At 39.6% G+C, this 12,117-nt stretch overlaps 1 protein-coding gene across 4 annotated transcripts in view; it reads right to left on the bottom strand.

The window, feature by feature from the left end:
* LPIN2 (lipin 2) overlaps nucleotides 1–12,117 on the bottom strand; it is an 84,842-nt gene that overhangs the window by 48,176 nt on the left and 24,549 nt on the right. Inside the window, exon 1 of one of the 4 annotated variants that reach the window (XM_045041650.1) lies at nucleotides 6,250–6,384. The exons of the other annotated variants lie outside the window; for them this stretch is intronic. The gene's annotated coding sequence lies outside the window, so the exon portion shown is untranslated. Of the gene's footprint in view, nucleotides 1–6,249; nucleotides 6,385–12,117 lie in introns of those variants that run through there. 4 annotated transcript variants of the gene reach the window in all.

Below are 12,117 nucleotides of genomic sequence, written 5' to 3'. Positions count from 1 at the left end.
TCAAGATCAGCTGGTAACCCTGAGGACAAGAGACCTGAGGCTGAACTCAAGTTGTACTTAAGACTACAGCTCTCTATGAATTCCAGAGTCTCTTAGAGGTGGCCAAACATAAGCCTGGAGGGCACCACTGGCTGAGAACTTTGCCTCTTTGAAAGTAGGAGATGAAAGAGCAATGGCACACACAGTAGCATCTGCTGCAAGCTTCTCCCTGGTCTGGGAGGTCAGGGGGTGAAAAGTCCCCCAGAGGACTTGCCCACATCCTGTCAAGACATTCTCTAAAACATTTACTCTGTGCTTAGCAGACACTATGGGGATCACAAAGAACTTAGCTAGACCTATGTAACGGAAAACTATTCAAAACAGTGTCATCTATGAGTGAGCTCAGACAACTGACACTAAGCCTGACAAATAACCAGTCTTCCTGGAAAAGCCACCCGTTGGCCATTTAAACTCAAATAAATGTCTTACTTTGTACCACTCAGCTTTTTATCCCCCATGACAGCAAAATGGTAACTTGTTTAATTTTTCTTATTTTATAATTAGCTGCTTTTTGACTCTCACTTTATAAAATAAGAAACAGGAAATAGCTGCAGCACAAGGAACAGCCCTTGCCCTCGGTGAAGGAGAGGGCCTCACCCCCAGGGCTCCACTGAGGCCCATCTAATCTCCTTGAAACCAAAGTCCACGAGGAAATGTGATAGCTGCACAAATTTTACTGCTCCAAGTCTCCTCAAGATCAAAGCAGCTCCCTTTCTGTCCTGCAGAACAGGGTGGCAGTTGGAACAGGGCTCTCCAATGTGTCTATGACCATTTAGTCCCCATGTACAGAATGTGTAAACTAAAACCCAGGGTCTCCCAGCAAAATTCCTGAATAATGTACAAACAATTCAAGTAAGACATGACACAGCTCTAAAGGCAGAAGTGCAGAGAAGACAGAATCAGTAGGACCTGTGACAGACCCAAGGCAATGCTAAGGGAAAGGAAACAGCTGGCTAGGATCACGCCACAATTTCTAGACAGAGCTACATCTGGCATGTAGTTGGGATTCACTAAATACTGCTGAAATATGGAACTTAAATATGGAAATAAAAAGGGCAGTTTTGGTGGGGAACTTCCTATTAAGGCTGAACTTCAAGAATTTTCACTTATTGCATTGGTTCAAAATTTTGTGTATATGAAAATCATCCATAACAGTTTTTCAAAAGGCAAATTTTCTTGAATTTTTTTTTGAAGTTTAATAACTGATTATAAAGATGAGCCAGGTTACGGAAGGATCGCTCTTTGTAAAAGCAAGAGATCCTATGACAACATTCCATGCCTATTTTTGCTACCTCCAAAATCAGTCTGTAATAAAATACATTACAAGAAGGCTTAAAGCCTTGGGTATTGTCTTGCATCTTTCTTCAGAGAAGATGTACAGGAAAGTTCTAGAAATATTTGAGCTGGCATCTGAACTCAAAAGATTCCTTCCTGAGAGACAGACTTAGCCAGGATGTGGTGTTCTTTGGAGGATCTAGTTTTCTAACCAGTACCCAGTAGATTGAGCTGTCTTTCTAAAGAGTAACCCTATTTTTTATATCAACTCCACTGTTTGAAGGCACAAAGGCCTTTTTATGTCTAACCAACTTTTTTCCTCTAAGTGAAGAAAACTGAGAAGGACCACAGTGGAGGTTAGTATTTCCAAAGACTAGATAGATCTCTGGTCATAACAGAATCAAGTTTTGATGCTTAAGAGTATAGATTCCCAGACCCCCAATCTAAACACAAAAAACTAGAATTGGGGTCTTAAGGATTGGTTATTTACGATTCTGATAGGTATTCATGTTTGGGAACTAACTCAGTCTCTACTGCATGAACTTTCTCTTCCCAGTCCTGATTCAGCTTGAGCAAACTGAGTTGTTATGGGCTAACGTATGTATCCTGTCCTTTAACAGTATCTTATTACCTTGACCTGTAATCCAAACTTAATAGACCTTGAATTTCATATTTTATTTTTTTTACTGTGTATTTTTGAGAGACACAGAATGCAAGTGGGGGAGGGGCAGAGAGGGAGGGAGACACAGAATCCAAAGCAGGCTCCAGGCTCTGAGCTGTCAACACAGAGTCCGATGCAGAGCTCGAACTCACAAATCATGAGATTATGACCTGAGCTGAAGTCGGACATCCAAACAACTGAGCAACCCAAGCACCATGAATTCCATACATTTTAAGAAACAAATAGCTGGCCTGATCATTTTATAAGACTTGAATTCTAGGACTGACAGTGGTTGTGTCAAAAACTCATTTACAACTTTGTTGTTGTTGTTGTTAGATTTTAAGTAATCTCTACACCCAATATGGGGCTCGAACTCGTGACCCTGAGATCAAGAGACATATGCTCTGCTGACTGAGCCAGCCAGGCACCCCTCATTTATAAAAATTCTGACTGCTCTCCTTAGGGGTTCGTTCTCTAATTACAACCCACACAATTCAAAAACAACCATTGTGATAGACAGGTGAGAAGAGGGGATTTTTTTTTTCTTTTCACATTTTTATTTAAATTCTAGTTATCATACAGTGCAGTATTGGTTTCAGGAGTAGAATTCAGTGATTCGTCACTTACATACAATACCAAGTGCTCATAAGTGGCCTCCTTAATACACATCACCCATCTAGGCCACCCCCCCACCCACTTCCATCAATCCTCTTTGTTCTCTATCTTTAAGAGTCTCTTACAGTCGTTCCCCTCTCTTTCCCTCCTCCTATATGTTCATCTGTTTTGTTTCTTAAATTCCACATATGAGTGAAATCATATGGTATTTGTCTTTCTCTGACTGATTTATTTCGCTTAGCCTAATACACTCTAGTTCCATCCACATCATTGCAAATGGCAAGATTTCGTTCTTTTTGATGGCTAATATTCCTGTGTGTGTGTGTGTGTGTGTGTGTGTGTGTGTGTGTGTGTGTGTGTGTGAGTGATCTTCTTTATCCATTATCAGTTGATGGACATTTGGGCTCTCTCCATAGTTTGGCTACTGTTGCTAATGCTGCTATAAACATCAGGATGCATGTACCCCTTTGAATCTGTATTTTTGTATCCTTTGGGTAAATACCCAGTAGTGCAATTGCTGGATCATAGGGTAATTCTATTTTTGACTTTTCAAGAAACCTCCATACTGTTCTCCAGAGTGGCTGTACCAGCTTGCACTCCCACCAACAGTGTAAGAGGGTTCCCCTTTCTCTGCATCCTCCCAACACCTGTTGTTTCCTGTGTTGTTAATTTTAGCTATTCTAACAGGTGTGAGATGATTTCTCATCGTGGTTTTGATTTGTATTCCCCTGATGATAAGTGATGGTGAGTATCTTTTCATGTGTGTTAGCCATCTGGAGGTCTTTGGAAAAGCATCTATTCATGTCGTTTGTACATTTCTTAAGGATTATGTGTTTTTTTGGGTGTTGAGTCTGAAGTTCTTTACAGATATTGGATATTAACCCTTTACCACATATATCTTCTCCCATTCTGTAGGCTGCCTTTTAGTTTTGTTGATTGTTTCCTTCCCTGTGCTTTTTATTTTGATGAAGATATCTTATTTTTTATCTTGATGGAGTCTCAATAGTTTATTTTTGCTTTTTTTCCCCTTGTCTTTGGCAACATGTCTAGTAAGAATTTTCTCTGGCCAAGGTCAAAGAGGTTGCTGCCTGGGTTCTCTTCTAGGATTTTGATAGTGTCCTTTATCACGTGTAGGTCTTTCATCCATTTTGAATTTATTTTGGGGTATGATGTAAGAAAATGGTCCAGTTTCATTCTTCCGCATGTTGTTGTCCAGTTTTCCCAACACCATTTGTTGAAGAGACTTTTTTCCATTGGATCTTCTTTCCAGCTTTGTTAAAGATTAGTTGATCATATACAGTTGTGGGTCTATTTCTGGGTTTTCTATGCTTTTCCATTGTGTCTGCTGTTGTGCCAATACCATACTGTCTTGAAATATAGATGGAAATCCAGAATTGTGATGCCTCCCGTTGCATTTTTCTTTTTTGGGATTGCTTTGGCTATTTGGGGTCTTTTGTGGTTCCATACAAATTTTAGGACTGTTTGTTCTAGCTCTGTGAAAAATGCCAGTGGTATTCTGATCGGGATTGCATAAAATGTGTAGATTGTTTTGGGTAGTAAAGACATTTTAACAATGTTTGTTCTCCCAATCCATGAACATGGAATGCTCTTCCATTTGTGTCCAAAGAAGGACTTTTCTTTAAAATATATGTATTTATTTATTTTGAGAGAGACAGAGAGAGAAAGAGAATCCCAAGCAGGCTCCATGCTCAGTGTGGAGTCCAATGTGGGGCTCAATCTCACAATTGTGAGATCATGACCTGAGCCGAAATCAAGAACTGGAGGTTTAAACAATTGAGCCACCCAGGTGCCCCTGAAGAGAGAATTTTCTGACCCAATATTCCTGTTTCAGAATTTGAACAGATACAAGATGCAATGGCTAGCTCAGAGCATAACAATAAGGCCCTGTGGATCACAATGATTTTGGCTCTCAGAGATTCCACCCCCCCCCCCAAACAAAGGGGTAAATCCCTAGTAGATTTACAAAGTAAATCTGTACTTTGGGGCTTAGGCCTTGGCACAGCTGACAGTGGGGTGGGGAGACATCTGACCCAAACAGATATTCTTGAGGTATGTATGGAGAGCCAAAGTAAGAAACTAGCTGAGCTACTTGAGCAACAATCCAGAAGGCCCACCAGCTGAAGACACTGAGATGCCACATAGCCCCAGTCCTTGCTCTCTCATCATTTCTCTGACTGATGAATGGTTATAAGTTTCTTTGTTTGCCTGGCTTAGTGTCCAATTCTGATATTTACCAACACAGTAGTTAAATACAGATAAGCTGATACTGATTCTGACCTGAAAAAGCCACCTGGAACTCTCTACAACACCCCTCCCATCCCCCCAACCCGGCCAAAACACCCTGAGAAAATTAGTGAAAGCCTTCCTCCCCTGAGCTCAGACTTTTTTTTTTAATATAAACACACAATGTTAATTTCATATGTACCACAGAGAGATTTGACAATTTGCTTTTGTTTTCTTGTTTCTGTTTTTTGTTTTTTTTTTTAAGTGAAAAAGCATGAGGCTGGCCTTAAACTTGGCTGGTGAGTTGATGAATTCAGATTTCAAATATGTCACAACATATTCTCTTTAAGGAAGTTTGGAAGCCAAGATTTCTGCTTACTGGGCTCACTTCTCTATGATTTCACCATACTCACTATCTACAAAGTAGATGAACAATTATCTTGGGCTGAGTAAGGTTGAAAAAAGGGAAGACACTTGGCCACCACAGCAATATACTTTTTTTTCCCTAGTGGTGGACCAAAATTTTACACAAGTATTTGCTTTAGCTTTTCAGCAGGTACACTTGAAGAAGGACTATGTCACCTATTTCATCTTCAAAAACCATCAATTCCCCACTTTGTACCCCCAGTCACTGACCTAATAATTTTCAGGCCAATCCTCCGTAATCCAACCTAAGTTTTCTTCTCAATCTATCCAACTACTACTGTTGGCTGTTGATCTAACATTTTATAAGAGGAACAAGGTTTTAGTCTTCCTGGATGAAGAGGAGATGAGAACAAATAAAGTGTGCCCACAACAGACTGTGAACAAACAGAGTACAATGCAAAAGATGAGAAAGAAATGGGGGTGGGGGGAGGTAGAGGCATGGGCTCAAGGGCTGAGAAGAAAGCAGCAGGTGGCAAGAAGGGGTTTGTGGCTGCCCTGCCCTTTCCCTACTGCAGCACATAAGCACTCACCACACTTCAGTCATTTGCTTATGCACCTCCAAACTCTAAGTTCTGACAAAGAAAGTAAAAGTATGTATGCTGCTTCTTGTGTGCTTCACTGTCTCCCCAAAGCCTGGCACAGTGCTTAACAAAGGGAGGTTCTTAATGAGTATTTTGAGATGAATGTGTATGAATCGATGAATACAAGATCTAGTGAATAGAATCAGCAAGGAGAGGGAAAAATATACACAATGTCTTGTATTGTAACCAACATGAGAGAATTCAAGATGTAAATGAAGATATATGTATATATACACATAGCCACACATTAAGAAAAATGCCAAGAATAGCCGGGACCAACCCAATGTTTCAAAAGTGATGCTCAGATATTCTGAAACCAATGCTTTTCGGCAGATGCTGGTTTAAACTCTACAGAAAAAACCTGCATAAATCTACTGTATGTGAGTGACAATTAAGAACAACACCCACCTCCTACGGGTAAATCTAAAAATATCCCTGTGAGAACAAATGACATCCATGCAAACTGCTCTGAAGAATGCTGAGCAGCTCTACAGCAACTTGTAGAAGAAGGGACCGCTCACTGGTCTGTCAGGGGAAGTCAGTGTGGTGAAGTCAGCTGAGGCAGAGGTAAGGCTGCAAGTGACAAAGATCATACTGTGACCAAAGACAATTACAGAAAAGAGCATGAAACGGAACAGACTCAGGTGATCATCTCCTACGAGCAAGTTTTAACTTACATGAAAATGCCCAAAATTACAATTCTATAAGGCACAGCCTTCAAGGTAAACAGCTGGTAGCAACAGTTTCTTTTCCCTAATGTTCAGCACTGTAAAAAAATACTTTAACAATGTAATTGATGCAGAGCAAAAAAAATTAAATGTTCATTTTTACACATATCTTTAGACTTCACTATACGTAATAAAATAGGTATTCCTTGAGTAGATCCTAAAGTAGCGAGCAGCACACTAAGGAAAAGTGGGCCCTAATAACCTTGCCCCAAATGCCACATCACTCCTGTGACCAAACTCGTTTCAAACTATTGCAGCTCTGTAAAATTTAATTGTTCTTGTTCTTGTATTTCTTCTTCTCCCTTCATTTCCCAAATTACAGAATACTGCCTTGAAACAAAGGCAATTTCTGATAATTTAGTTATTTTTTCCTGTCATGGCTAAAATATGCCCAGTTCTAATCTATTTGTAACATGAGGTGACAGGTTATGTTACAGGTGACATTTAACCTGACCAGAGATGAGAGAGAAACACAGAAGTAAAATCATTAGGAAATGTAATGAGTTTAAGATTCAGTGGATAATCATGAAAGACATTAAATTATTACTTAGTCAACCTTACTCTAATGGTTATACCTATCAGCATATAAAAACTTCTAGCTAAATGTTCATATGAAGTCAGCTATGAAATGCAACTTTAAAATTTTAAATAGCTACACCTTGAACTATTCAAAATAAATTTTTCCAAAAAAAATAAAGGTGCATTTTACATAAAGTAAAATTAAGACTTTTCTAGTGTACAGTTTTAACCATGCAATCATGTAATAACCACCACAATCAAAATACACAACTAGGTAGTTTCCCAAAATGTCCCCATGCCCCTTTGCAAGTCAATACTTTATCCAATCCCCATGCTAACCCCTGATCTGGTTTTCTGTCTCTATAATCTTTATCTTTTCTAAAATGTCACATAAATGAAACCATACAGTAGCCCTCTGAATATGGCTTCTTTCACTTAACATAATGCGTTTGAGATTAATCATTATTGTTGCAGGTATCCACAGTTTGTCCCCTGGTGTTAAGTACTGAGTATTCTACTGTATGGATGTTCCAAAGTTTGTTTATCCATCTACCAGCTGAAAGACATCTGGGTTGTTTCCAGTGTTTGCTGATTACAAACAAAGCCATCAAAAATGTTTGTGTACAGGCTTTTGTGTGAACATAATTTCATTTCATTTGGGTAAATAACTTAGGAGTGAGACTGCTTTAGATATATTTTGCAAGGGTGATTTTGCAGCTACTGTTTTTAAGGTATCTTCAGTGTACTCAGAGGAGTTTGCTATTAAAATAAAATCATTCTTGGGGCGCCTGGGTGGCGCAGTCGGTTAAGCGTCCGACTTCAGCCAGGTCACGATCTCGCGGTCCGTGAGTTCGAGCCCCGCATGAGGCTCTGGGCTGATGGCTCAGAGCCTGGAGCCTGTTTCTGATTCTGTGTCTCCCTCTCTCTCTGCCCCTCCCCCGTTCATGCTCTGTCTCTCTCTGTCCCCAAAATAAATAAACGTTGAAAAAATAAATAAATAAATAAAATCATTCTTTAAATTATTTTACAAAGTGGGAATAATTGGATTGTTTTACGGCTTAGAGTTTCACATGTGGGAGTTGCTTAAAATAAAGATTCACTTAACACTGGTGAAAATTCAAACTACTTACTCACACTATAACTTTTAGGCTATGCATATGCTTGAAAAAACCAACAATTCAGATTTTACTCCATATTCCTCCTAGTATTAGCCATGGGGAGGTGATGGGGGAAAAAAGAGAAGAGGGCACTAACATTTATCCCTTCCAAATGCCATTTCATATACCTCCTCTCATTTAATCCTCACAATTAAGTGAGGTAAATATCATATGCATTATACTAGCAATAAAATTGGGGCTCAGAGAAGATAAGCAACTTACATGAAGTCAGTTACTCTGTGATGCACAGACAAAAGCTCAGGTGTGTCTGTCTCATACAGGCTCTTTTTACTGTATCCTGGGGCCATTAGCTTCTAAAAACACTAATGCTGATAAGTTTATGTAATTTTCAGAGCTATGTATAGGAATTTCATAAGTAGCTTTTAGAAAGCCATGATGATTCTTCCACATGCTATCATACATGAAAAATGTTATGCTTTTTATGATAAGCCCTAAAGGTATGATTATATTACAGTTACAAATATGTTTTAAGGAACACATTCTCATCCTAAACTTTCTAGGACAAGAGAATTGTGTGGCTAACCTGTTTTGGTGATGACCACTGGTAACCATAAGGAACTCTAAAATCTAATTGACTGGCTCACTTTCACACATGAAAGGCACACAATCTTAGCAGGTTTCTAAGGAAATCATATGTTGTATTTTCAGTGATGACTATCTCTTTAGTCCAGACACTCGTAGAACACAATTTCCTTTGAAACATTATGACTTTATTTGAAGTTCTTTTTACTCAATGACTTAGACATCAGGAATTGACATCATGACTTCTACAGTTAAATAACAGCCGTGAGACTGGGAACAAATAAACATGTTCCTGTAGTTTGTAGGTCTAAGGAAAGACATGTTAAACTTATTTCATTTTCTTCTCATGCCCCCCAAAGAACCTCAGTTAGTGTCACAGATGAATTAGACATTTTAAACTTGTCCCACCTGTGTTAATTCCTTGGATTGAAAGCCCCTCAAGCCCCATCCCATCATATGGTACCCTGGTTAAGTCCAGGTAGGAACATGTCAGATGAATTACTCCAGGAGGATGTGAAGGTCACTGCACCTACTTTAAATACTAACTTAACAAGGGCGTGCAGGTCCTAACTTCACAGTCTACACATCCTCAACAGCCCAAGTCTGGAGGGTTTACTCTCAGCAAGTCTGATGGACCAAGTGCCTGCTTTAGAAAGAATGCTGTGCTTCAGAAAAAGAATGCAGGCAGCCTTATCAAAAAAGAAGGCAATTCAAGGACTCAAATAAATTTGGCTTTAGTGCAACTGTGAAACTTTTTGTCACTTGAGTTGGTTGTGTGTATACTAATATACACATGGCCTCCCTGTGTATTCAAACCACTAAACATTCCCTCATGTGCACTCAATTTCTCTGACAAATTTTTGTAAAAATGCTGGCCATGAGACTGGTTTCTACTCCTCTATAAAAAACTGGGGACTTTTTCTCCTAGCTGGCTGAGTTCCCTTAGTTACAAGGGCTAGGAGTGACATAAAAATTATTTTCAGTGTAAGAAATGATGACTAACCTAAGAATGGAAAATAATGATGATTCAACAACAAAGAGTATTCATCAAGAAAGACTACTTAACAAGGCCACAACAGCCTTTGGGTACACAATGTACCTTACATATCCAAAAGTCATCAATCCTCAAGTAAGATTAATTATAAACATTTGGGAAGCTTCTAAAACTACAATTTCCTAGAAGGAAGGCTAAAATGAACACTGTAGTATTGGACTAGAATTGGAAGGCTCCATGGACAGATGCACAAATATAGATGTGCTTATGCCTGGACTAGAATACATATTTAACATGCTAGCTTTCTCTGTTAAGAGGATCTGGAATCAAGGATACCATTACAAGCAACCAACACACCTAGAGCCCAGATCTTGATGTATAAATACCATTCTTCCAATAAAAACAACCATGGCTCCTTGAAGAAGTAACTGATCCCAGGGCTGGAGACAGGGAAAAATACAAGTTGATGCTGGAGCATCTAACAGTGCCAGAAAAGTAGGAAAGTGCTCAAAATCAAGAGAACAGGGATATGTTAAAGGAACACAGGAGCTAACGTGAAAAGAGCTCCCAAAGGTTAAAGCTAGAACAATCTGAGCAACAAAATGTTAGTATTATAACCTCAGAATAAAACACTCATGAGTCCATAATGACAGACAGACAGACAGACCTACATACATACATAACCAAACAAGCAAGCAAGCAAGCAAGCAGGGAGAAGGGGCAGTTTTCTCTTAAAGATGAATTCCAATTAATAAAGAATAAGGGAGATAGAAAACCACTATTAGAACACTACAGTTAATAACTGTGGCATGCAATGGATGTTTAAAAATAAGAGGACAGGGGCGCCTGGGTGGCGCAGTCGGTTAAGCGTCCGACTTCAGCCAGGTCACGATCTCGCGGTCTGTGAGTTCGAGCCCCGCGTCAGGCTCTGGGCTGATGGCTCGGAGCCTGGAGCCTGTTTCCGATTCTGTGCCTCCCTCTCTCTCTGCCCCTCCCCCGTTCATGCTCTGTCTCTCTCTGTCCCAAAAATAAATAAACGTTGAAAAAAAAATTAAAAAAAAAAAATAAAAAAAAAGAGGACAAAAGTTTGAGGAGAAACAGGATGTTCACATATTCTTAAAGTCTCCCCAAAGATATATATTTATTACAAAAGGAAAAACAGTAACTTTACAGTAGAGAAACCTGGCAGATACCACCTTAATCAAGTCAATTTGGGAAATTTCACCAGTAATAAAACATACTGATGAGGCGCCTGGGTAGCTCAGTCAGTTAAGTGCCTGACCCTGGCTCAGGTCATGATCTCACAGCTCAGGAGTTCAAATCCTGCATTGGGTTCTGCGCTGACAGTGAAGAGCCTGCTTGGGATATTCATTCATTCTCTCTCTCTCTCTCTCTCTCTCTCTCTCTCTCTCTCTCTCTCCTGCCTTCTCCCACTCATGCTTTCTCTCTCAAAATAAACAAACTTAAAAAAAAAACAACAACCCATACTGGCATCATGGAACTCCTGATATGACATCACGTCTGTGGTATTGTTGCCAAAAAATACATGACTTCTGTCTTATTAGGAGACAACACCAAACAAACTCAAATTGAGGAAAATTCTACAAAATACCTGACCAACAGTCACTGAAAGTGTTAAGGTCATGAAAGATAAGGAAAGACTGAGGAACTGTCACTGGCAGACTACAGTGACATTACCAAACGCCAAGCTGGGATATTGGATTGGATCCTGAAACAGAAAAAGACTTTAGCGGGGGAAAATATGAATAAAGTCTATAGTTCAGGTTTAAAAACAAAACAAAACAATTCCTAAGCTCTACTGCCCCCTTTAATTGTCTAGGAAATGGGAATCTCTGCCCTTGGCTGTCACTAGAATCACGGAGGAGCTCTGAGGTATCCTGATGACCAGGCTACCCCCCTCCCGCCCCCACCAGATTACAGGTATAGGTACTTTTTAAAGCCCCAAGAGACCCTAAAATGGCATCTTACACCAAGCTGTGTCTGATGACTGCAAGCAAAGGGATCAATGCCTAGCCCCTCTTGAGAACATCACTGAGTGGGGAGTGAACAGAATTGAAGGGTGTACTTCCTATTCCTCTCCTGCCTCACTTCCCGTAAAGGAATTCCTTTTCTAATAAATTCTGACTATCACTCTATAATGGTTATGACTTCATGCTTTGTTAGAATATAAAAGATGACAAATGACTTTTACAATCTTAACTACTGCCCCTTGACCTAACTTATCATAGCCTATTTGCAGTTCAAATGAAGTTCAGATAAATTCCAGAGAATGCAGTAACATTCTGGAGATTACATAACTCTCCCTTCAGGTTTT

This window comes from Felis catus, chromosome D3 (assembly GCF_018350175.1).
Source record: "Felis catus isolate Fca126 chromosome D3, F.catus_Fca126_mat1.0, whole genome shotgun sequence".
In the NCBI taxonomy this organism is placed as follows: Eukaryota; Metazoa; Chordata; class Mammalia; order Carnivora; family Felidae; genus Felis; species Felis catus.
The sequence above is the reverse complement of the archived record's forward strand: the minus strand, read 5'-3'. Positions and strand labels throughout refer to the sequence as shown.